The sequence below is a fragment of the Megalobrama amblycephala genome, linkage group LG8 (genome assembly GCF_018812025.1).
Source record: "Megalobrama amblycephala isolate DHTTF-2021 linkage group LG8, ASM1881202v1, whole genome shotgun sequence".
NCBI lineage: Eukaryota > Metazoa > Chordata > Actinopteri > Cypriniformes > Xenocyprididae > Megalobrama > Megalobrama amblycephala.
This window is the reverse complement of record NC_063051.1, coordinates 258,332-280,576: the sequence shown is the minus strand read 5'-3', so window position 1 is coordinate 280,576 and position 22,245 is coordinate 258,332. Positions and strand designations below refer to the sequence as shown.

The following is a 22,245-nucleotide window of genomic DNA, read 5'->3' as shown; positions in this document are numbered from 1 at the left end:
CAAATTATTTCCATGTTTTTTTGCCACAAAATAATATTTATTATTATTACTCTCTCTCCCACTCAAACACACACATACAGTTCTGACACACTCGCACAGAAACGTGTTTTCAGCGCTGCTCTGGCGATTTTATCAGTAAAATAGTTTAGCAACTTAAAAGCTACGTGACATTTCTCAATAGAGAGGTAAATAACGGCGCTGTTCTTGAAGCAGATAAACTTACAGTTTCGCTATTAGTAGAGACACTGCTGCCATGAGAGACGCACAGACTCAGGTAATTCACACATGCTAAAACTGTCTTCTCTCTAATAACTAGGGGTATAGCGATATTAAAACCGACCCGAAAAACTCTCATGGCGTACCGAATGCCCCCCGCCCCCAGCCCATGGCCCATTGTTGAAGCTGACCTCACTTTACCTTGTCACAAAACAAAATTCCTTAAAAAAAACGAATATTAGTTTATTTAAATCATGTTTAATGAGAAAGACATTTTTTATTCATTCATCAAGGTTGTGTCACCATTTCTGAACAAACTTACGATTAGGCAATATACACAACAAGCTTAGGTTATATATATTGAGATTTTCTTTTAGCAGGAAACAAAAAAACAAAAGCATTTATTAAAGCTGCAGTTTTTTATTTGTTCTCTTTGTCGCCATCTCTGTTTGAAACCTGCAATTGCAGTCATATGCGGAATTGTTATCATTACGTGGATGAATCTAATGTTTGCTGTCAACCACTATGACGATGTGCATACTGTACTTCAGAATCACAGATTCTACATCTTGAAAGTATGACCAATATAAGAATTTTCACTGGAAAATAAACAGCAGACATCATCTGAACAGTGGTTGCTTGTGGCAGTTCCTGTGTTTGCAAGCCGCGAAGAAGAATAACATAGCGGGCACAACTTCTGCTGAGTTTAAATACTTTTGTTCTGACCAACTGAACAACCCTAAAAAAACAAAAGGAATTTTTCCTCTTTGTCGCCATCTCTGTTTGAAAGCATTAGGCTACAATAAAATCGCGCTGCCATTGATGATTAAATCTAACGATCGCTTAGTTCAGATCACGCCAAACCGTGCAAATTATTATTACTGTTATACTTTGTTCTCAAATTGTTAATGTTAACAACATCAGCATTGCGTGGCTATGTATTTAGTGTGTATTAGCGTTACCTGTAGATTTCAATTTCTGTAGCCACTCCGCAGTCCACAGTCTTTTGCTTTTGACTACGGGTGAATCTCCAGTTGTCACTGATGATTGTCATTTGGACCTTTCTGGATTACAATTCACCATCAAAATGATAAGTTTAGCTATTTCAGCTGCGAGAGAAGGCTATAAATGATCCGCTACCAGCAGCATCCTTACATGATGAAGTCGACTAGCCTGGACTCCTTCCTTTCTGTTTACAGACATGACACAAAGACGAACAGCTGCACGCTCAAATTTACAGTGGAAATCCACCAGTACCACTCGAATTAGAAAACATTATTACAAGCTTACTGTTGTGAATCAAGCTAAGATAAGGAGATAGTTTTGAACACTGGCTGGATATGTACTTGCTCAAAAATAGATTTTGGATCATTTTTAACCAAAAAAAAAAGTTATGGACTGCAGCTTTAAGCTCAAGCAGACACAGACGTTGTTTTTATTTTTCAAATAATAATAACAGATCGAATATTTGAATATTCAAGTATTTGTTGACATTTGATTAAACAGTAATTAGGGGTGTAACGGTGTGCCTAACCACCAATAATCGCAATAAGCTACGTGTTTTGTTACTTTCGATAAGAAAAACAAAGTGTCTATATTAGAGATGCACCAATTGACCAGTCAGGGATCGGAAACGGCCGATTTTCCTCATGATCGTATTTAATTTTTACAATGAAGACTATCCAGTGTTATTTTACATTTAATTTCTATAGTATTTCTTACCTGAATAAAAACCTTCAAAACCTGAAAAATGTAAAGTTTCATAGCTCTCTTTATTCTATTGCATTTATTTGTGCTGTTTGCAATTTTTTTATTTGTTCATATTTTATTACTGTCTTTTTACTTGTTTTTTTTTTAATGAAAATAAAATTTTGCATTGAAGAAAAGTAGATTTTTGTTTGTATATGCTGTCAATTATAGTTCTTAGAAAAAAAATTTGAATCAATGTACCAAGGTATTTTCTAAGTGGGGGGGGGGGCACTTTTTATGCTAATCTCACAGTGGTAGCAAAAAACAAATGGGGGAATAATGTATGAATTCAAATTCACAAAACTGTCCTGAAGGAACAAAAAAACCCCACAAACCAGCAGTTGCAAAACACACTGATGCAATGCCCTGCCAACAAAGAACAAAGAAAAAAGAAGTTTATTTTAATAGGCAACTAACATCTGGCAGTGCGTTCGCTCTATCTTACCCTTTTATCTTGAAGCAACTTTCCGAACATGAACTTTCAGTTTCTTTCAAAAAGAGACATGGCAAGTGAGCAAGAATAGGTCAGATGGACACAACTGCAAAACATCTGTTGCAAAACAAACACGCTCATCCTCTAACGCTGAAGGCCATTCAGCTCAATGTGATGCAGTCGATGCAAACACAAAAACTCCATTTTCCCATAAGGCAGCTGGGACTTAACTTTGAATGACACGGCACACATATTTAGTCCAACACAGGCGCGCTTTCCTGCCTCCTCTCTCTCCCTCTCAACCAAACAGAGCTCTTAGTCAGTATATAATGCAGAAGAATTTCCATGTGGTCCAGGAATGTAAATAATGCAGTAAAAGCCATGCAGCGCACACATTCATTGAGACGCCCATTGAATGAACACAAGCCCTCCCTGCCCACTATCTCACAGAGCTCCAACACAGTACGTATTGTTGTCAGTTGAAGTGTTGAATTGGCTCCAGCACCGATTCCTCACAATCTCTGTAGGAGAAAGTGCAGGGAAACACACTTCAAAAAACAGTATGATCTAATATCAATTACAAAACATTGATTTACAACCAGTTTTTCCCAGAGCTGACACTTCCAACCAATGTGGTCCAGCATGGAATAATGGAGGAGTTTGGGGGGGGACTGAAGTTGCCAGACTATTCTTACCAGAATCAGAAAGATTAGTCATTCGGCCGTTCCAGGAAAGGGGCAATGATTGAGGTTTACTCGGTGGCCTCTTTACTTGGATTTTCCTCTCAGAGAGGTTGTTTATGACTCAAAGTCAGACACTGTGGTCACATTGCACATGGACAGGCATTAAGAGACAGAGGACTGGACTAGAACTGAATGGTGCCTTCATGACGTAGCACATCAAATTACACAGCTGATATAGATGTGTTCGCTGTAGTTATGGTTTACTGCTGAAAAGATCTAGATGGTTAAAGTGCAGTTACCAGACAGGTTTCACAGAATACAGGCTTAGTTGAGATGCAGATGTGTCAATTAAATGGTGGAAATGTTATGGATTATTATGTATTTTAAGTATGTTTTAGTTTGTACGCATTTTGTGTATTGTTGATGAAGATTTGCAATAAAGCTTATCAAAATACTTTCAGAGACACACTTATGCCACCGAACTACATGTCCCATCATTCCCTGTGACAGCATGAGAAGGATAAAATACACAGATAAAACATCAATTTTATTTAAACCAAAACAACTTAAAATAATAAATTATAAATAACTGTATTTTGAAGCCAATATTGGTTATCATCAGATAACTAATTAATTAGATCTATGAGGCATACTAATCTGAATTTTTATCTATAATAATCAAATATCAGTAGACAGTAGGAAACTGCTTTTAAATTTAAAACCAGTACAAATACAGAAAAAAAATCTCTTATCCCACAATGATCTAACTAATTATTAGGCCTACTATTAGAATAAAAAAATATATACATAAATGAAATAATGTTTTAAATAAAATATAAAAATATTTATTGTAGTATATATAAATATATAAAAAAAAAATTATGAAGGAATAATAATATGCTTGTGCGGCCATGGATTAAAAAAAAAATCTTTGATGCCCTAAATAATAATTTGTTTTTGTTGTTGTTGTTGTTTTTTTTAAACAATAGGCAAGTTAACTAGAAATATGATTTATCTTAACCGTATCGTATTTTACTTAGACGCGCAGTGCAAAATTAGCGCTGAAAAGGCGAGGACTGAGTTGTTTTTGCGGCTGGCCTTATTGCATATGCATTTGTAGGAGTTTCCCTTTCAGATGCAAAATTTATGGGAGGAGAGTATTTAAATGAATCACGCAATGCGATTTACTAATATCTGCGCCATAATTTAACTGCCAAAAAAGCATGTCTTAAAGGGATAGTTCACCCAAAAATGAAAATTCTGTCATCATTTACTCACCCTCAAGTTGTTCCAAACCTACATGAATTTCTTTGTTCTGTTGAACACAAAGGAAGATATTTTGAAGAAAGTTTGTAACCAGGCCGCTTTGGTGCCCCAGAACTGTTCACTTTCCTACATTCTTCAAAATATCTTCCTTTGTGTTCAACAGAACAAAGAAATTTATATAGGTTTGGAACAACTTGAGGGTGAGTAAATGATGACAGAATTTTCAGTTTTGGGTGAACTATCCCTTTAATCCATTTTGCGACATGGCTGCAATTGTTGATGCTAGGAAGAGACACTGTAGAGAACAAATATATAACAGTATTAAATATGTGTACGTGTTTGTCGGATTACATATAACAAGTTGCAGCTGTGTCGACCCGCACCTGATGAGAGCATCAGCTCTGCTTATTTGCATCCCAACGCTAATTTGCGCTGCTCTTGTTAGATTGCGTTGATCATTATGTAAATGATTTGACTGCGTCTGTGTTCTTTAAATTTGTGCATCAGCAGTAGATCAAGCGCAAAACTTGCCACTCCCATCGGCGCATTTGTGGAATTGCGCTTTCACGCTAATTTGCCCAATTTAGTAAATCTGGCCATAAAAAGTTACAGACACACTTTAGTTTAGGGTCCAATTCTCACTATTAACTAACTATTAAGTACGATTTTTGGCTCAAACTCCTAATTACTGCTTATTAATAGTTAGTAAGGTATTGAGTAAGTTTACGTATTGAGTAGGATTAAGCGATGTAGAATATGGTCATGCAGATTTGCATTAATATGTGCCTTCTAAGTACTAACAAACAGACAATATCCTAGTAATATGCATACTAATAAGCAACTAGTTAATAATAGTAAGAATTGGGCCCTAAACTTAAGTATTACAAAAGCTAAATTTATCAGCCAAGAAAATGCCGTTGATGAGTCTTGGAAAGAAATCAATTTTTGCGTATCAGAAAAGAGAGATTCATGAATCTATCATGGGATTTGATCCAAATCTGAACTTCCCAACATTATCTCAAAACAATTTTACAATATCACACTTTTACAACCTCATTTATGAAAATGTGCTATGTTTCTCAAAGAAGCAAGATCTCGTCTTTCTCATTATTATAAAGTCTCCTCCACTCTCAATAAGTCTTATTACATTTCAGGGTCTCCGCTAACTGTCAAAGGAGCGGAGGGACTTTCCAGTGCAAAGAGCAAGCACTGGAGTCCATCTGCGTGTTAGTCATCCCAGCCGGACATTTTTGGCGGGAAACAAGTGAGTGGAGGATCCTGTCCAAGAGGGAGGTCTTCACGCCATCCTGTCAGCGAAAGAAGGGATGCGGGGGAAGGTAATGGTTGCTCGGCAGGGAGCCAAACCCAACGACCAAATCCTACCTTTTGTTTTCCCGTCTGTTAGACATGTTAATATCAAATAACGCAAGAAAAATAGGAATGCACCAATATTACAATTCTGGCCAATAATCATTTTCATGTTATGGCCAATAATCAACAAATGCCGAATATTAAATATTATTTCTATACTATAATATTTATTGTTTATTCCATGCCTAAATCAATTAAAAACTAAAAATTGCCAATTTTAAATGATAATTAGGCATCAGACTTAAAGGATTAGATAATTTCAGAATTAAAATTTTCTGATAATTTACTCACCCCCATGTCATCCAAGATGCTGAAAAGAAATTAAGGAATTTTGAGGAAAACATTCCAGGATTTTTCTCCATATAGTGGACTTCACTGGGGTTCAACGGGTTGAAGGTCCAAATGTCAGTTTCAGTGCAGCTTCAAAGAGCTCTACATGATCCCAGACGAGGAATAAGAGTCTTATCTAGAGAAATGATCTGCCGTTTTCTAAAAAAATAAAAATAAAATAAAAATGTATACTTTTGTACCACAAATACTCGTCTTGCACTGCTCTGCGATGTGCCACGCATTACATAATCACGTTGGAAAGGTCACACATGACGTACCGCGATAGGATGAAAAACTCAAAATCTTCCGACATTGTTGTTTTACCTAAGGCCGTTTGACTTTGTACGCTTGCTTTGTAAACACTTGCTCGGTACTTCCGCCTACATCACGTGTGACCTTTCCAACTTGATTACGAAATGTGTGGCGCAACGCAGAGCAATGCAAGATGAGCATTTGTGGTAAAATGTATAATTTTTTATTTTTTTTAGAAAACGACCACTCGTTTCGCTAGATAAGACTCTTATTCCTCGTCTGGGATCATGTAGAGCTCTTTGAAGCTGCACTGAAACTGACATTTTGGACCTTCAACCCGTTGAACCCCAGTGAAGTCCACTACATGGAGAAAAATCCTGGAATGTTTTCCTCAAAAAACTATTTCTTTTCGAATGAAGATAGAAAGACATAAATATCATAGATGACTTTAGGCTTAGTAAATTATCAGGAAATTTTAATTCTGAAGTGAACTAATCCTTTAACTTTAATTTAGCAACTGATGATGACAAAGAAAATCTAAATGTCATAGCATGCATTATCCGGTATCGATGACAATAGTACATTTTAAAATCTCCAATAACATATGGTACCAATTAATCGTGCATCGTGCAGAAATGGACTTCATACTCTACACACGTGAATTCTTGGTCAACTCAATGGAGTTTGACACTTCCGGGCGGATATGAAACCTAAACAGAGAGATGTAGAGATTTAGACGAATCTGCGCTAAGGTGTCACAACTAGCCTGGGAAAAAATGACCTAGAATTAAAGTATTTACAAGAGTGCGAATTCCCTTTTTTAGTATTAAGTAATGCACAAAGCTCTTTCAACAAGCTGTTTTTCCTGTCTAACGCAGCACAGAATGTGAGATTTGTTAGGAAACTGTTGCAGCTGGAACACTTGTTGGCAATAGGCGCCTCCGGGGAGCTTTTCCCTCCGGGCAGCCTTCACAACACACCCGCCCTTCACTCACGCACAGAGAGTACACACCGAATACTCTTCAATGTATTCTGCTCCTTCCCAAACACACACACACACACACACACACACACACACACACAGTCAGCAGCAAGAGAACAACAGGGCTGGACAAGTGTAGCAGCAGCTGCTGGTTGGGTTCAGATTACAGATAAAGACGTTTAGAGTGACTTCTTCTCTTCTCCTCGTTGTCCAGCACAGATTTCCAACTACAGCCAAAAGCACATCCTTCACACCACTCTTCTATTTCCTACTGGAGAGGAAACTCATTTTAGACCATCCCTTACTAGTATGATTCATCAAAGTAAACTAGAGAGAGTATGACTCAATCTATTCTTGGGAAGTCATGTCTTCCCAGCATCACTTTTATCTTTTGTGACTGGCAGCGAGGATCACTGGAAAGCACTAGCTTGATTTATTTGCCAGAGTGTAATGTATGCAAATCTGATGGGTGGGTCAATCAAAATCAGAGATTAGTTCAAGCTTTTTTTCACACTTCAGTGTCTGTTTACACGATCGTTGCGGCAGTTCAAGTCTGAACATGTCTATATGGATGTGCGTGGGCCCGAAATTGACAAACATACGTAGACCTACCATTCGCTCTGGTCTGTTTCTCTTTTTTAGCTCGTTGGCTTTGATGGTCTACACACCGTTTATGGCCTTCAGACCCAAGGCCACACACCAGGAGCTGGCCATCATAAAACCTATGGGTGGCCAACTAGAGGATCAACCTTAGAAGATCGACCTAGTTTGATTAGAACTACATATAGTCACTGTTTTGTGAATTTTCACTTTGCCTTACCACTTAAAAAGCCAGGAGAAATAATTAAGTTGGCTTGAAAAAGCCAACTTACTGTTATGCCATTTTCTTCTGAGACTAAAATTTCCAACTCTAACTCCTCCTAGAGCTTTAACTCTACAAACTCCAAACTCGGGTCAGATCTTCAGACTGTTCTGACATAGTGTGCTATATCTTTTCTAACTGATCGGACTTACGGTTTTCCTAAAAAAGACTGTTAAAGCTCGGAAAAATCCCATTGACTTTCATTGACGGAATGTTCAAATGAGCCAAGACTGTTCAAAATCCAACTATCAAAATTCAAATTTAAACTACGGAAGCCCATTAGACTCAAAAACTCAATTAAACTCAAGTGCCATTCTATGTACTATTTCTAATCCATTGAAACTCATTCAAACTCAAACTCATCTAATCTATCTATCTATCTATCTATCTATCTATCTATCAAAGTAAATCTATCAAACTAAATCTAGCAACACCCTATCAACCACCCCGAGTACCCTAGCAACCGCATAGCAACACCTTAGCAACCACCCCGAGTACCCTAGCAACCGCATAGCAAAACCTTAGCAACCACCCCGAGTACCCTAGCAACCGCATAGCAACACCCTAGCAACCGCGTAGAAACACCCTAGCAACCACCCAGAATACCTTAGCAACCATCCCGAGTACCCTGGCAACCACATAGCAACATCTTCGCAACCACACAGAGCACCCTAGTACTCTATCAAAATTACTAAACTAAAACTGAAACTTTCATACTTTTAAAACTGCTTCAAACTTTCTGGACCAAAAGACAAACTTTTTTATCTAATTATTACATATTATTACATATTATTTATATGTTAAGGCCAAAAACCAATAAATGGCCAATATTAAATATACTGTTATATATTCTGTTTATTCTGTCTAAATATTCTGTTTATTTTAAAACCATTTTAAATGTTTGAAGTGTTGTTCAATACAATGCATGTGCCAGCTGTAAATACTTAAACATTAAATGTTTACGCTATTAAGATTAGATGCGTTAGATGTGTTTTTACACAGGTTGCTAGCTACATGGTAACAGTTAAACATTACCATACTAAACTAATGTAAGTTATAGCATCATTGATGTTGCATTATTATTTACATTTGGACTAGGGTTGCACGATTTGGGGGGAAAAAATTGGGGAATTGTGATTTTTCTGGTTAAAACTGCGATTTGTGATTTAAAATGTGATTTTTTTTTCAAACAAATGAAAAAAAATAAATAAATATATATATACGAACACCTGGTTTGTTGTGCTTGTTTGTAGGGCTGCACAATTTGGCCCAACATTTTGTGCTTATATATTGATATGAAAATAATAATAATAATAATAATAATAATAATAATAATAATAATATTGCTAAATAAAATTATTAAACAAAATAAGAAATATTACTATTGAAATAACACTTTCATTATTAAAAGCAAATAAAGAATAAATAGAACATTAAATAAATAAGAAAATAATAATAATATTTTTATTTTAGGAAAAACTGCAGGGTTACTTGTTAACATGCAGGCAGCCTATTACTATAAATCATTACAAAGGTCTAAGGATTTATCATCAAATATTATATTATTATAATAAAAATCTGTGACAATTTCATAATATTTGTCAGGAGGTATGCAAAATCAAGGTATGCAAAGTCCATGTCTTTAATATGAAATATGAGCCTCTTATGCATCCACTGTGGTTAAAAAACTCTTGTACACTTCTGTACACTGGAAAAAAACATATGGATTATCATATAAATTACTTTAGAGAGAAGTATTATTTATTTAATTTTTTTTTTACCCAAAATAAGATGAAGTGAGTATTACTGAGTGTTAAACACGTCTGTTTCATTCATACTGGAAGCTGGAGGGCGCCCTCGCGTAGAAACTTCAAATATGCCTCACAGAAGTAATAACTAATAGCTAGTAATGTCTGCCTACACATACTTGCATAGAGCGTTTAGAGCCTTAGATGTGATCTTAATGGGCCATATTCACAAAGCATCTCAAGTAGCTCCTAACTTGCCAATTTAGGAGAAACTATGGGAACTATGACCAACTATGAGAAATAATGGGCGTGTCAGTCCTAAATTTAGGACTGGAATTTTGCTCTAAGAGTATTTCACAAATCATTTTAGTGTTAAAACTAGCTCCTTAATCTGTGAAAAGGTAGGAGTAGTCAAGAGGACTCCTAAGTCACTAAGACCAAATCATAAACAGTCCTAAAACGGTTGTTTCTGCCACAGCAATCCGCCCAAAAACACTGTACACAATTGAGGCAAAATGTATTGAATGATGGAGAATAAAACATTGCGGTCAAGTTGAAAATAACATCCTATCGTCAGTACCGATAGCCTTGTGGGCAGCACGCGTGACCCGAGTTCGAATTCCAGCTCGTAGACCTTTTCCGATCCCATGCTGTCTGAAGAGAGGCTCCGAACTAGGAATTTAGGTCAAACCCAGAGTACTCCCGCATATCCAGAGAAGAGGCACCAGCCGAGAGTTAGGAGTCAGGGTGGCGGAGGGATGCAGAAAACTGTCGAGGTGAGTCGGCTGTGTGTATGCCTCGAGCTGATTAGATAGACCGTTTGAACATGCTCCTCCCGAACTTTGTTTATAAAACATCATTTGTCGCTTGAATTCTGCAATCTCTCGAAATGCAGACATGTAAGAGGCTGACAATTAGTTGAACATATACTAGTTTCATTTGCGACACTATATTTTAAACTATTTGAATATGACAACATTTTTATTTTAAAATCTTTATTTGAATATGGCAACATGATAGCTCTTTTTACAATATTTATTTGATTAAATTGCTGACAGAGACTCCTCCCCTATCAGCCAATCACTGTGGGCATAGATAGTAAGCAACGAGGTCAATCCTGCCCTTTTTCTCTCTATTCCTTAAGAAAAGTTGGTCTGAGCAGCTTTGTGAATAGGTTTTAAGAGAAAACTCTTAACTAAGAACTTTTACTGCTATTTAGGAGAACTCTTAGTGGTAAGATAAAATGCTTTGTGAATACGGCCGCAGAGCTCTGACTTCCAGCACATAATGTAAGCTATTTTATTAAGTTTGTTTAAAAGTCAGGGAACTGGAGATACATCGCTTCAGCTTCCTTCCAGTACTGTTGGCTTATCTGAGAAAGTAAACACTTTTGGTCTCAACACATCTCTCTTGCATTTGATCTCTTTCTTCAATTCTCCATCTCCCAGTCACGTTCTTTCCTTCTCTGCATTTAGCTCTAATAAATTCTACCCTTCTCCTCCAACAACTTCCTCTTACTTCCTCTCTGGCTCGGCACTCAGGAAACAATCACTGTTGAAGAGTCTGTGTGAGAGAGAGCTGCCGAAAAGCTCGACAGACAAGAAAAGTGTAAAATTACTTAGAGAGTGATTTTAGGGATAAAACCCTCTTACTCAACTAAGAGCACTAAAATGACTCTTTACATGAACACAAGCCTTGACGCATACGAGACAGCTAGACATGAATCTCCAGTATATTAACAGCTCCCGATTCCTGACTTTCGACATTATCCAAGGGGGTGACTTTCCAGGACGACCGTCTGCTCTCAGATCTCTCCATATGGTTTGCTCTAGTCCTGATTCAGTCAGCAGAGGAAAGACTGACACAAAGAGCGCCGCGTGTGCCAGAGGAGTCGCTCGAACGTCTGATTCAGCACTTTCCGAGGAAAAGCGTCAGGCGAATTTGTGAAGGAGTGCTCTTGCCTGACTTGGTCATTTAGTGGCTGAGGCAGGGGCTCATGCCAAACCCCACGAAAACCGAAAAGACATGCATAAGGAGACAAACGCTCACAGGACTCTTGGGATGGCAGAAAGAAAGAGGCCCCATGTGCTGATCTCAGAGTAACACTTCTATGCCAAAAAGATACAATCTACTCAAGTTCATACAAATTATACTTGCAATCTGATTTCTTGAGTACTCTGCGAAAATGATTTTTCCAAGTGGTAAATAAAACAGATTATTGGAATATGTTTTACAAGAAAATACTATTTTAGTCTTTCTGCTTAAAATATCACATATTCACCCGGTTTCACAGACGAGGCTTAAGCCAGTCCCAGACTAAAATGCATGTTTGAGCTGTTTTAAGTGAGAGCAACTTGTACCGACAGATCTTAAAATACGTCACTGTCATTGTTTTGTCTCTAGATGCACACCAGTAATGTTTTTTTCTAGGGTACATTTATAAAAGCTACTTAAATGTCCTAATTGAACTAAGGCCTAATCCTGGCTTAGTCTAAACCCCGTCTGTGAAACTGGGCCTTAATTCGATGTGTTACTTGCCATTTCTTTGAAATTATTTGTGCAATTTACTAGCAATTTCCTAGTGAAAAGGGTTTCAAAGTAGGGCTGCACGATGTATCGCTTTAGCATCGCAATGCTAAAATATCACGATGTGCAGATCCACGATATTCACTTTGCAGGATGTGCGATGTCTAGTATCCGTACGGACCAGACACCACAGTTCAAAACACACATGATTCTCAGATAAATTGCAAAGTTTAACCATCATACAATGAAAGTTTATCATTTGCAGGTGTTTTACGGCGCTTTTCCACCTCATAGTACAGTTCGGTCAGGCTCGGTACGGCTCACTTTTTGGTGCTTTTCCACTGCATGGTATAGCTCAGTATGGCACGGTACGGCTCGCTTAAATAGTACCACCTCTATGGAGGTTCCAAGCGAGCCGTACTGATACTAAATGTGACGTGTAAACACTGCAGATCACTGATTGATCAGAGAGAATCGTCACTACCCGCGTCATTGGATTTGAAACACGAGACACCGAACCTAAAAGTATCATTTGTTCTCGTGACTTTTTTTAAACGGCCGTCGCATGAAACTTGAAAAAAGAAATGGCTGTATCATGGTCAGTAGACAAAGTGCAGACTCGTTGGTAGACTTGGAGGGAATCCACGGCAGTAGAGGCGGCGCAACTATACGATCAGTCTATAATCCCACACACCTTGAAGCAGTACTAAACTGCAGTGGAAAAGCAAACCGAAAGTAAAGCAAGCGGAGCAGTGCTGTACTAAGCCGAGTTGTAGTGGAAAAGTGCCATTAGGACCTGTCAGTTTTAACATTCAAGCGATTTTAAACCATTTGAGCTCAAGAAGGTGCAAAAGAGAGCTCAATTGTGAACGCGCACGCCATTTTCTCATTTTCTTCACACAGAGCCGCGCAGACGCACGTGAACGCCATATTCTGTTCTCTTCCTCGTCTTGAACGGACACATACATGCCAAATTGTCGTAATGCACGTCTATGCGAGTATCCTAGTAAACAGCTGCTTATGGCTTAAGTGAAGGTAAACAACTGAAAAAGAAAACGGATGTGTAACAGTATATTGGATCCGCGCATTAAATCTTAAAGTGACAGCAGCCTAATATTCCTGCTGCTTTCTGTGTCATGAATGTTATTCAAACAACAAAAGACAAAGACAAAAATCACTTGTAGCTTTAACACAGATTAATTATATTTAATTTATACAGTGAAGACTTTGCAGTGTTAATTTACATTTGATTATTCAATTTATGTACCTGAATACTGTTAGATTTAGCCTACCTAAAAGATTTAAAGCACGGTTTATTTATTTGTGTCTTCTTCGTTCAATTATATTTATCTGTGCATGCAATTTGTACATTATTTTCTATGCGGATTCACTCACCTATAAAATCACCCTAATGATTCTAGAATGATTAATTATTTTCCAAATAGAGCTATTTAAGCCATCCATCTGGTGATTATTTTTCCCCCCATTATCGCAATATATATATAGCAGAAAAACAAAATATCAGTAAGTCAACTTTTTCCAATATCAGCCCTATTTCAAAGTAAATCCTACAGCAAATTTTTTCCAGTATATTACATTTAGATGAAAGCTTAGATTAGAGGTTTTCAAAACAAATATTGCAAAAGTATAAAAGATAGCCAACAAAATAGCAAAATTCATTGGTTTGACCTAAAATGGCAAACTATCTGTAAAACTAGAGTAGATGCATTTGATGATACATCAAAACAACACCACACAACAAACACAAGTCTGTTCCCTTAAAGTAAAGTACACATCTCTTCAATAAGCCTTGTGATCTAACATATCATACATAATTTAAAGAAAATCAGTCATCATTTACCCTTATGTCATTCCAAACTTCTGTGGAACGCAAAAGATCATATTCGGAAACTGAAGTGGGGTCCGAAATGACACTGCACCAATAAAAGTAAATGGGTCCAATGTTGTTTTGGACCATATTTAGTTTTACACAACAAGACATTTTTTTAAAATATCCTCTTTTGTGTACAGGTACAGGTTTTGAATGACTTAAGGGTGAGTAATTTTTGGGTGAATGATTCCTACAATACTTACGGCTAGTGATTTGAAGAAACCCAAACCCTCTAAGCATGAGCCATAACTGAAATTAATTAATAATATATACATTTAATAATGATATGACAAAAAAAACACCAACAATGTTCACTGTAATAATTATCACACTAACAAGAAAGATCTTCTTAGCAAACAACGTCAAATAAAAGCAACTACAAGAGAGAAGGCTGAAAATAGTCAACTTGCCTTCCTTTTTCCAATTCACATTACTAGATTAGATGCAACTCAGGTGCATGCGTGCGTGGAGCGTAGCTGACTGCCGCGTGAACCCCGGTGCACTGCCACAAACAGTTGGTTTCAAGAACAACTGGAAAGTTTAGCAACTTCAGACAGACAGAAACAAAGGCTATACTGTTCTAGCCCACAGTTTGCCCCTCCCTCAATCCGAAAACGGCCACGGAGAAGCCAGAAAATCTTATCTGCCAATGTCTCGCGCAGGAAATGTATGTAAACAAGTGTCCCGGGAGCGGGCATTAATTTTCGGTGCAATGTAAACACTCTTTCATGGGCCGCCTCTCCATCATAATTAATAAAGCATAGCGACACATTCTGTGTGCTTTGGCTCACGTCTCGCCACAGGCTCCTTTGACCGCGACGTGGAAAAGGACTTTAATTTGAAAGGGAAAAATTAAATTTTGGGGAACTGAAGACCGTATAAAAATGTTTCCTTCTGCAAACACAGGGCGGTGAGGAGGCCAAACGGCAGTGCATCATCAAGATGTTCTCTTTCTCTCAAATGCTTGAAAACACACACAGCTAGATATTTGTTCAGAGCTCTGTTGACAGACAGGTAAGTGGTCACCATTTGGAGAGCCACTTCTGCGGCGGGTGCTAAAAGGCCGCTTCAGTCTGCACAAATGGAAAGAGGCTCATTACGCTCTCAGCTGGGCCCTTAACACAAACCAGCTAAAGGAACTGTCAACTGGCCAGCAACATAAACACATATGGCACAAACAATCTGCTCCAATCGCACACGCTCGATCCTTTTAGGAGGATACGCTCAGGACTTTCTGCATCGAGAACTGCTGTGGAGATGCAAACTTCAGGACTGGTTTGGGTACTGGATTGAGAGCTCTGCGCAAGAACAAACAAATCATTAAAACTGATTTGTTAGCTTATTAAACAGTAAAGCTCTATTTAGCGCGGAAGAGCAAAAGCAGACGTTGAAATGCCCTCGCTCGGCAAAGCCTGACAGTGGAGGGAGTTCGGGGTTAGTTTGTGATGTCTGAAAAAATTAGAACAGCAAACAGAAAATTTGCAGCTGAGCAACAAATGTGGCCCATCGCAAAAGCCATAAAAGGAAACATGCCGCATCTGTTTAAATTCCCCCCCCAAAAAAATGCATGTCTGCTTACAATGCAATGCACAAATGTGTTGCCTTTAAAACAATCGGGAAAAACCTACAAGTGTGCATTAAACTAAAATAGAAAGTCACCTCCTTTCCAATACATTGCCTCAAAACCTGGTCAATGGAAAAATTGTGTTTTTTCTGTGAATCTTCTGTGAATTCTGAGTGTGTATTAAACTCTGTTAATGTCATTTACGATCATTAAACTGTATTAAGTCTAAAATCAGCATTACATGATCCATGTTTTGTGATCTCCATCAATATTTGCCATTGAATACTGCATTAGGGACAACCGACATTAACACTAGAGGGCTTAAGCTTACATATTTACCCAAAGGCATTTTTCAACAGACATTTCCGTACCTCAGCAGTGACTTACAGTAAAGTGCACATATCACATAAGTGGCAAATACCAGGACAGGTTGCCTAAAGTGCACGTCACAAGCTAAAGTAGACTAAACTTCCCTTAACAGACTTACCCCTGGTTTCAAAGACAAGGCTTAAGCTTGTCCTAGACTAAAATGCATGTTTGAACTATTTTAGCTAAAAGCAACTTGTACTGACAAATCTTAAAATATGTCAGTGCCACTGTTTTGTCTCAAGATGCACACCAGTAATATTTTTTTCTAGTGAACGTTTATAAAAGATACTTAAATGCCCTAATTGAACTAAAGCCTAATCTTGGCTTAGGCTAAACCCTGTCTGTGAAACCGGGCCTTAGTGTAAATCTCTTGATTGGTTTCATTTGTTGTTTATCAGATATTGGGGTAACATCTCAGTATATTTCAGATTTCAAATATGCAAAAAAATAAAAAATAAAAAATAAATTTAGATTTGGCTCTAAATGAACCAAAAAAAATGTAAACAAAAAATTAGACAAAACAAAATGGAGCACGATTTAGTTACTTTCACTGTTGACTAAACCAAAAACACCACAACATCTGATGTACATACAGAGAAACAATATACAAACAAACACAGAAAAGAATTTCACACAACAACAAATCACTTCTAAAAACACTTGACCTAAATCTAGATGGATTTCAACCTTTTTTAGAAGCCCAACCTTTCAAAAGGAGGTAAAATATAAGACAACCCAACCAAGCAGCAGAACTTGAAGAGGCAGTTTGGGCTGAACTGACTAAGTCGAACCTGAAGTGCAGCATTTCTGTTTAACGAAACCTGTCCATTAATAGAAAGTCAGAGGAACAATCAAAATGTGGAGGGCATCGTTAAACACACTTGCATGTGTGTGGGAGAACTAAAAAAAAAATACACATATTATGAGGTGGACAAAACTGAAAATACTTGGGTCTCACCCACTCACCCAGAAAAAAAACTAACTGAAAAATGCAAATTAATACACTGATGAGACAGAAATGTTATCAATAAGATGAGAATTTGTTAACCCTCCTACTGTATTGTGCCAGAAATTTGCCACATTGAAAAAAATTAAATTCATGAGGGTCTAAAGACCCTCTTTACAGACAATGCGTTTAATCTGGTCGCAAATTATATATATTTGTAAATTTCATAGATTTACAGAAATGATTTAATCCTGTATAACATGTTAAAAGGCCATGATTGATTGTTCCACAAATTCCACAGATGAAATATATTTTTATTAAAAACAACTTTTGTAATAAAAGATATCAACTTTTTTTTAACAAACTGTAAACTGCTTTTATTTATTTGTTTGTTTATAATATACTTGAAAATGTCACAAAGCCGCATTCATACACCAAAAAGGTTCAAAATTATCTTAAAACCATAAAAGAGTTAATATCGAAACCTTCAATTTGAGGAAAGATAGCAGTTTGGGCGGGAAGATCACTCGACGTCACTGCTTTACCTGAGGTAAACTGATCGTTTTTTTATCGGCAATTTTTATTATTATTATTATTTAAAAAATAAAAAAAACATTATAGTATAAACAATATATTACAGACATTGAGACATAAAGCCCCATACATATATATGAAAATTATTTAATTCGGTTTTGATAAACCAGTCTGAATTGTAAAATATAAAAAGTGCCTGAAGGCAAATACGACCGTTTCCATAGAAATCAGTTGATATTTTCAAATCAACCAGTTTCATAATAAATTGTTTTTAAATAGGTTAACTTAAAAAAACATTATGAAGCTACTTAAATAGGTTACTGAATCAACATAATACTTTTCTTTCCAACAGTGTCATTGGTTTTAACTTCACATGTTATGAAGAAAAAAAGTTTTGTAAATAAAGAACATCACGTTTGATGCATATATTTCTCTACTCTTAACACATTATATAGGCATTAACCTCACCGAAATCACTAAATATTTAATATAGTACACTTCTTGAGCCTGTCAAGCGAAACAAACATAATTACACTTACCTGATAACGCAGAAAAAGGGGTTAACGATCTCTCCAAACACTTCTGTCGTTTCTCTCTGACAATTCTCTGGAACAACAAAACCTCTTTGCTTATTTTCAATCACAAGTGTTTGGAAAATCCTGCCACCAGAGTAAATAAGAGCCTGTGCAAACGAGCATGACATTTTCGACTTAACTTCTGCGAGCAACAATGGAAGCGTTAGTTGGAATAATGTTTCTAACTTAAAAGTCTAATTCTAAGGCAAAAGTTCCCGGCTATCAAGCTAAAATCGGCTTCCTCGCTCTCACACACGCACAATTACAGCATATCCACACGGAATTGTGTCCCTCATCCCACCCAACGCAGGGAGTTCCGAGGAAAAATGCAAAATATGACAAAGATCTGAAAACTTCGCTAGAGCGGCATGAAAAACGCGATCAGACAAAGGGAACGAGTGAATCTAAAACTCACCTTTATTAGGAAACACCTCTACCGATAGAACAGGACGAGGTTTATTTCTTTAAAGTTATATTTATCTTGGTGCTCTATTGTTTTCAGTAATATTTCTCCCGGTTTGACAGTAAAGGTGGAATGCGAAGTATGGGTTTGGTATGAAATTCACGCACTTCAGTGGAAAACGAAGGAGGGAAAAAAAGTTTAAGGAGGGGCCACTGTTGAGCGTCAATCAACACGAGTGGGGGCGGGGATTTCTCCAAAGGCCCGCCCACTTTGGGGGTGGGGGGGAGAAGAAAGCTGTGCTTGAGCTACTGTACTTAGTGTAACAAATGAAAAACAAGTTTAGGTTAATGTGATTACTTTTATTAATGACAGAAAGAAAAAAAGAGGAGCACATTTCTTAAAATGTATCATTCACCATCACAAAAAATACTTTTTTATTGCACATTTTTCTAAAATATTCAAACTACTAATTTGTTGCTGTAACTTTAATTAATTAAACACTTGTAAACTAGTTAGACTATTAACTTTTACTAGTTAACTAGAGTCTTTGCAGATATAAAAGATACATGTTTTGTTTCCCATGTGACTCCTTAAAGGATTAGTTCACTTTCAAATTAAAATTTCCTGATCGTTTACTCACCCTCATGTCATCCAAGATGTCCATGTCTTTCTTTCTTCAGTCGAAAAGAAATGAAGGTTTTTGATGAAAACATTACAGGATTTTTCTCCATATAGTGGACTTCACTGGAGCCCAAACGGTTGAAGGTCAAAATGACAGTTTACAGCAATCCCAGGCGAGAAATAAGGGTCTTATCTAGAGAAACCATAAAACAAAATTTTATACGTTTTAACCATAAATGCTCATCTTGAATTAGCTCTCTTCTTCTCTATTTGAATTCCAGCAGTGTAGACACTGCTAAGTGTATTACTGCCCTCCACAGGTCAAAGTTTGAACTAAATTGTCATATACAATATGCTAGTGCAAGTATACAGTATAACAATTAGTTCAAACTTTAACCTGTGGAGGGCAGTAATACACTTAGCAGTGTCTACACTGCCGGAATTCTAATAGAGAAGAAGAAGAAGAAGAGAGCTAATTCAAGATGAGCATTTATTGTTAAAACTTAAATATATATATATTTTTTTATCCTTCAAATATCCTTCAAAAAGGTCTTGTTAATATAGCGGATAAATAAAACAATGTTAAGTAAAATTAAATAGTCAAAGTCTACTGTGTGTGCTGGTTTGAGCTTCATCACCAGCTGCAGTCATGACCTCATCTCATAAATCAAACACCTGCGTTCAGAAACTACCTGCTAATGCGCTCGCATTCACATAAAGTATCCTTGTTGACAAGTTTTGGGTGAGTAAAGGCAAAACGCACAAGATATAATACCTTCAATGTCTTTAGATGGCGATATCGCTTCTTTATATCAGAACAAAACTGCTGCAGAAAAAGTTAGGTGCCATGCAAAATGTAATTTGTAATTGCATTACTCATCACAAATGTAGTGGAGTAAAAAGTACATTTACTTGTTCTAAAATGTAGTCAAGTAGAGAGTAAAAGTTGGTAATATCTTTGTAAAGTAGCCAAAAAGATACTTAAGTACAGTAACTAATTACATTTACTCAATTACTTTACATCTCTGTTTTCCAAGTTTTAAATCAACACTAAATTATGGTAATTCAAAAGATCTAAGCCACCGGAGGCCGATTTAAGTAATGTAAATAAATAAAAAGGAAGAGGGGAAAACATGCAAAAGATAAAGATAAAATAGCTGTATGCAGCTATTACACATATCATAATAATAGTAGGCAAATAATAAAATATAGGCCCTATCACTTATGTTATGTTGCTTGCTATGCTATTACGCATTGGCCAACAATATTAATTTTTCTGTCCAACTAGCTTACATAACCAGACTGTAAAATGTGATTTTGTAACTTTTTTTAAACAAACGTAATACTTTAATATTTTAATATTTTATTTATGTTATTTATTTGCCTCAATTTGTAATAATTTAAGTATATACATTTATATAAAATAGCAACATTTTATGTTAAATCCACTTTAATAAAGATCTACATTTCTCAGTTTCATTCATAGTGATAGACATGAAAAATGTGCCTGGGTTTAGTGGACGACTGCTGCCATGTACTGGAAAGCAAACACTTAATTAAATTAAAATTAAAATAACATGAATTTTTAATTAATCAATGGTTCACATTACAAAATCATTAAAACAATAAAAATGACTCTATATCAAATGTTAGCATTTTTTGTATTGCATTGCATTTGTACTATCATGGGTATTTGAAGATATTTTTGAAAAATACAATTAGAGAACAGTGCACTATTGCAGACGTATATACTGAGGTTTTAATTACATTATTTTAATGTAGTCGGTCGTGAATTAAAGTGGGAACTCCAGGGCTGAAAATGAGTCCCAGTCCGGCCCTGCATAGTCTTAAGACAAAAATTCTGAATAATTAATAAAATCTGCCTTTTTCTATATAGGATTAAATGTTTTTTATATAATAACAATAATTTAAAACATCTATATAATTCATTCAATTTTTAAATAGCTTATAAAAGCATAAACCAATGATTATTTTTGCAGGTCAAATACTGCATGGTTCCCAGACCCTTTTTTAGAAGGCCATCATCATCTTCATCTTCCTTGTCCAGGAATTCTAATAGAATCCATTCAACATTCCAGAGCGATGAGTGTGAACAGTGAAACCTCTTCACCACAACCACCATCTCAGGGGAGCAGAGCAGTCAAACTCAGTGATGTAATATCCTGGAAGGGAGCCTAAGATTATAATGCATGTGTGCTGATTTAACATACATCTCTACAGGCATAGAGCTCCGTCTGTAGGTCAAACCTGAAACATGTGAGTATATAGTCCAAAGTAAAGATCAGCTAAGAAAAGTTAACATTTTACAAAGGTTATAAGAAGCAACAGGGATAAGATGAGGAAGTAGTTGAAACTATCAGAGCTACTCTACGTGGTAAACTTTTCTAAGACCTACAAGTTTGGACAACAAACCCAGCAGGCTGTGACAGATCATCTGGTCTGGCCTGAGGCTGAAAGTTTAAAGAGAGATCCTCAGTGTAATATCACAGCTTAAGCTGAGCTAAAGTGATAATAGTACTACAGAGACTTTCATTTGTTGCACAGTTTATTCATTCGGCCACATGCAATGACTTACTTAATCTTCAAGATCTATAGTTTTACTTTGCAAGCTTTAGAAAGGCATTATAAATCAGCATTCACAATCTATTATTAGATTCTAGTAAGTTTGCTATTATTGCCATGGCATTAATTAAATGAACATTAGGCAGAATTAAAAACCTAAAACAAATGTCAATATAGCTATTTGGCTATTGGTTAACATCATTTTCCCTGTTAAAGCTGCTTAAAGGTTTAGTTCACCCAAAAATGAAAATTCTGTCATTAATTACTCACTCTCATGTCGTTCCACACCCGTAAGACCTTTGTTCATCTTCGTAACACAAATTAAGATATTTTTGATGAAA

General features: G+C 36.5%; 1 protein-coding gene across 9 annotated transcripts in view; it reads right to left on the bottom strand.

Moving 5' to 3' along the window:
• The window catches only part of tead3b (TEA domain family member 3 b), a 50,254-nt gene extending 31,363 nt beyond the window's left edge, over positions 1-18,891 (bottom strand). For all 9 annotated transcript variants that reach the window (XM_048198530.1, XM_048198532.1, XM_048198531.1 and 6 more), the window contains exons 1-2: positions 18,713-18,891; positions 18,262-18,328 (exon numbers count right to left, since the gene is read on the bottom strand). The gene's annotated coding sequence lies outside the window, so the exon portion shown is untranslated. The remainder of the gene's footprint in view (positions 1-18,261; positions 18,329-18,712) is intronic.
• Positions 18,892-22,245: the final 3,354 nt, after the last annotated feature.